Raw genomic sequence first — 5,475 nt, 5'->3', positions numbered from 1 at the left:
AATTATAACATTTACTTTATATATATTATTTCAATTTCTTGAGACAAGGTAATTATTTATTAAATAAATCAAAACTTGTATCATTTTTTGTCTTAATACTTTTTATTTCAACAGTCCAAACGGTTGTGTATATGGTAGTGATTTTGTGTGGATAATTTTAATATAAGAAGAATTAGATATTTAGGATTTTAAATATAAAAAAAAATGTTTTTAACTTATAATTAATGAATGACCTAGGCAGAATAGCCTGCAAAAGTAATTCTAAATTTATGTGAGGAAGAAATTATAATTGAAGATGTCCTTGAGGATGGCTAGAATGGCCGAAACGTTGGACTGGTGAAATAAAAAGTGTTGAGACAAAAAAGGATACAAGTTTTGATTTATTTAACATATAACATTTACTTTTATTCTTGATTTAACTAATAGTTAGTTTTTGTTTTATTTTATAGATATTAAGCTGATATTTCTTCCTAGTAAATTTGTTGATAAAATTACATTTAGCACTCTTATTAAGCAAGTTTCGGTATTTTTATCCCGATTATCATGTAATACATCCTAGTAAAAGATCCGATACATACATACAGCTCCTCATACATGTAGGAGACAAAAATCATAATTTAAGCCCCACAATATAATATAAAGAACTAGTACTAGGCTTGGATGGTGACAGGAAATGAATTGTTGTTAATTTGAAGAAATTTTAATTATTCAATGAATTATATCATACAAAGGGAAAATATTTTAATTAATTTTTGACAATTGTTAAAAATTGATTAGTATGTTTATTTCATGAATATATTAGTGTATTTATAGGTGTTGTATGGCTTTCTGGAAGAGATAAAAACCCCGAAAAGATGTTAGGTGTGATAAATGTGTGATTTTATCAAGAAAATTATTAAGAAGAAATATCACCTTTATATCGATAAAAAGCAAAACATCTACACCAATCGAATAAAGATGAAATTAAAGAACGGTTACTAGAAACTATATTTTTTAACCTGATTTCTTAATTTTCTGTATCATATGCATTACTAGCTAGGTTAGACTAATAGGATAATAGGTAAACCTATCTTTAAAAATATAGGATTGTCACTAGATAGCTGTAAAATGCAAGAGGGATTAAAACAAAATTAAAAATTTTATTATGAAACTCAAAAATATGCCTGATTCCGAGATTTATCCTCTTCTATGACTAATGTTTAAGCTCTAAAACGTAATAAATCCAATCTTTGTTTGCATTCAAAGTTTGGATTGAGCTTCTGATTGGGATGAATCCATTAATTGTGCACAATTTTGAATTTACTGAAAATTTGAATATATTTCCTTTTGCATCTCCACTCCTCGTATAGGCATTCTATACAGCAGTGGTTCCCAAACTGTTTTGTCCTACCGCTCCCTTTCCAGGAAAAATATTACTTAGCGCCCCCTGGAAATTTATTTTGTAAAAATTTTAATAGCAATTAATAAGAAATATATACATAATGTTTCTGCATTTTTCGAAAAGTATAGCAAAGAAAGGTGTAAATTAGAAACATTAACTTTGAAATTATGAAACTATTCAAGTGCACCTGTGGCCATCACAGCCCCCCTGAATCGCTGCAGCACCCACCTTGGGGCGGTGTCGCCCACTTTGGGAATCACTGCTATACAGAGCCTGTTTTCATTAGGCGCATGCGCATAGGTTTTTGGAATGGAAAAACCGTATCATATTTCTGGCAGTTTGATGACAGTCTAGCTACCACAAAAGTGGTTGTTAAAACAAACCATATATATATATATATATATATATATGTTTGTATACATTTAAATTTTTCTTTTAGTTTTAACATATCAATTCTTCTTTTTAATTATATTTCAAAATCAGAGTCTTTTTCTAAATTTTTTATAAGCTTAGTGAACATTTCATTTAATCTCATTGGTTTTGATTCCTTAAAGAACAGTAAATATCTTTGTAAATGTTTACTTAACAGTGAAAAAAAAAAACTTTATCGTTATGTTTTTAATATCTGCTGTACCTTTAGAAATTATGGAATTCAAACGAAATGATAAAAGGTGTTTTATCATTACAAAAAACTTGGTTATTTATCTTGTCTTAATCTACACTTATCTTGTCATATAACTGACAGATTTATATTTTGCATTGAGTTTTTTCATGTATGATTAATATTTCTTCCTACAATCTTACTAAAAATGACTCATCATTGTGGTATTCCTCCAAAGTATGATACTGTTCATCGATTAGTTTGCCTTCTATCGAAGGCACAATGAAAGCACTCCTTTACAATGACTACAGGAGAGAACAATGAAGGAGGCAGCACTAACTTTTATAGGCTGATAAAAGGGCTTGTCCAGTTTAATCAAAGCCAGTTCAGTCCTTGACCATTGTCCTCTTTGTGCCTGTCATCAAGAAAATCCATTTTAGCTTCAGCTTTACACAGTCTAGTTCTGTTTATCTACTCATCAATATGTAGAAAAGATGAAGTAATTTTGAATTTAGGAGTTTGATCTTTAAAAATATATAATCATGTATAAATAAAACATTTGTTGATTCCTCACTACCGAAGAAGGGGAAGCTTTGTAATCATACAGGAAATGAAAAAAATTTATGTCTTCAGAATCGAAAATGTTCGCACCAATCTTACATTTTAGATATTAAGGAACTAAATTTGTTTACATAGTCTAACATAAATTTTATCAAATTCCTTCTACTACTTTCTCCTCAAAAATTCAAACAGAAAATGAGAAGATGAAAAAAAAAATATTCAATACAAAAATTTTGTTTATAGGTGATGTGAACGTGTGTAAAATAAAAATATTCATTCATATAAAATATTCATATATCATGTTTTTTTCATTCATATAAAATCCTTTTATATTATATATTTTTTATTATGGTTTAAAGCATTACCTTGACCGCTTCGGAGGAAAAAAAGTAATTTTTTCTAATGGAAAACTACGCTGTAGAGAGGTTACGTCAGTGCCTATCTATAAAAGTATGAATGGTCTTTCTATTGCCGTAGCTGCAATGAGTTTACTAATAAATAGTATGAAATATTTAAAATTTACACTTTCGATTGCATATTTTTGTTTCCTTTATAGATGTCTTTACATTTTGTAAAATTACAATTGGTTTCAAAGATATCACTTCCTATAGTGGAACATTCACTATTTTCTTATGAAATAATTATAATTTACATATATAAAAATAATGAATCCGGTTCGAGAGTTGAAAAACAAGGACAATCAATCCATTAGCCACTGGTATCTTGAAGTGTTTTCACAAGCACATTATTTCACAGCATAATGAGGGAAATTAAACTGGTTGTGCAAAAGCATCGTACGTATTCAGTTTGTCAATATCTAAGTACGAACAATATAAAATGGATTAAGAAAACAAGTTTAAATAAATACAATACTAAAAATAAATACTTCTGTTTGGTTAGAATAAGATATATATTAATGTAATACACAGTTTCATGGGTACCCAGAAAAGGGTGCAAGCGCATGAAGTTTTCGTGGAAGCACATTTATACGCTGAGATGAGGTATATAATCATCTCTTTTGAGACTCAAACCATATATTATGAAGATTATTTCAGCCTGCTTGTAACATTTTATGGAGATTGAGGAAAAACAGTGAGCTTGTTAATCTCTAATATAACCTTGACATCGTTTATGCTGGGCAGGGCATGTTCTGTGACTGAATGAAAACGACGTGCCCTTAATACCTCAAGAGTAAAGCATTTTCCAGCGTAAAAAAGAGAAGACATCGCCTGCAATGGGTGGATTATTTGGAAGTATGCCCAAAAAATGCTGAGGGCTAGAAATTGGAAAGCAGCAGGACAAAACAGAGAGGATTTGAGGCTCCAATTGCGGTAGGCCTTGACTCTTCCTGAGTTGTAGCGCTATCAAATGATTTGAAGAGTGTCAGAAGACGAAAACTTTTCAAAAGAAGATATGGTAAATGGAAATCTTTACCAGCAGCAATAGCGATTCCGTGGAACGACCTAGCCCATCCAAGATATTTAAAGAAAACTAAAAATAAACTGTTTTCTAGAATAAATATAATTTTCAATTAATACAAAATTAAATGATATTAATGAAATATTGCTGAAAATCTCTCAATCCAATTTTTTCATGACAAAATTAATTTATGTAATATTAACGGTTTGGTACATCATTAGCTTTTGGTCAGTTATATCTCCTGACCTGAGTCTAGAGAAAAAAAAATGGTGTTTATATATTTGCATACATAATCCACCTTTAACATTTGTATATCTACTTTTACCGAAATCACTCCTTCCGTTATAAACTCTCTAACCACTCAAACCCCCTAGTTTCTAATCTTGCATCCTCTTCCATTCCTGACAATCCTCCGAGGCGCCTGAAAAGAAGATGGCCACGAGACCAGCTAATGTAAAATGTCATTAGAGTGCTACCAATGGGTAATTTCTCTACACGCCTGTAACACTCCAATTTAACTTAGATTAGATTTACTAAATGTATTATAATGTACAGTTGTAAATAGCAATAAATAAATATTAAAAAAAAAAAACTTTTACCGAAAAAATAGGTTCTTCATTTTTAAAACCGCAAAAACATATACATTTTGTAATATTTTCAAAAATTTGGCCAGTTATATCTGGAAACTTTTTGGCTATAAGGATATGAATTCGTACTTATTTTCTAGCAAATGTGATTCATAAAAGAGTAATATAGTTCATTTTACTATACAATGAGCCCTAAAACTGTAGAAAAATCAGAACATCGTATTCAGGAAAACCACTTTTTGAAGATTTTACGGGAGTAACATCCTCTTAGCCGATATTGTCCCATTCTGTTTATCTCTGAATGCGCTCCCAGAGCTTAGCGCAATGATGTTCGATAGTAATGAGGGTTGTAACTCCAGAGTACAAATAAAGGTCTCTTTAAGGTACATTAGGACCTTAGTTCAATTGTTTTGCATCAAAAAGAAATTATTAGGGATACTAAAGGTTGCTGTCCTTATAAGCTGCATCACTCATCAGCTGTCACTGACCACCATTTACTTATTAGTGCTAACTTGATTTCTAGGATGTAGCAAGGATTTGATGTTTCACATAGAAGTATTGAGATATTGAATGTGTACTGGATATTTTTACACAAATCAGTTCATCTTCTTCCATTGTGCCATGAAAAGATATGATCTTGTAAACACTTTAGATACCAGTGGCTAATGGATTGAGTGTCCTTGTTTTTCGACTCTCGAGCCGGTTTCATTTTCTATTTAGTTCAGCCTTCGAATTGGAGGGTCGAGTGCTGATAAAGAATTGATAACGGGTCCAGGTTGATCTCCTCGCGTTTGATTGAAGCTTTCTACTGCTTTATATTTTATAGGGGCCTATCTGGTAACGGAATGATTGTGTGGAAATACTAAAAAAAATTCTTCATTAGAATATCCTCATGATAAAAAAATGATGCTACCGAAATATTATTA

At 30.7% G+C, this 5,475-nt stretch overlaps 2 protein-coding genes across 4 annotated transcripts in view; one reads left to right on the top strand and one right to left on the bottom strand.

Moving 5' to 3' along the window:
* Window positions 1-5,475, top strand: part of hiw (highwire) — a 337,598-nt gene that overhangs the window by 43,623 nt on the left and 288,500 nt on the right. The gene's annotated exons all lie outside the window — the stretch shown is intronic.
* Window positions 1-5,475, bottom strand: part of be (ben) — a 64,964-nt gene that overhangs the window by 7,736 nt on the left and 51,753 nt on the right. The window lies entirely within an intron of this gene.

This window comes from Halyomorpha halys, unplaced genomic scaffold (genome assembly GCF_000696795.3).
Source record: "Halyomorpha halys isolate HHAL.00 unplaced genomic scaffold, Hhal_1.1 Scaffold1050.1, whole genome shotgun sequence".
In the NCBI taxonomy this organism is placed as follows: domain Eukaryota; kingdom Metazoa; phylum Arthropoda; class Insecta; order Hemiptera; family Pentatomidae; genus Halyomorpha; species Halyomorpha halys.
This window is presented reverse-complemented; position numbering and strand designations above follow the sequence as displayed.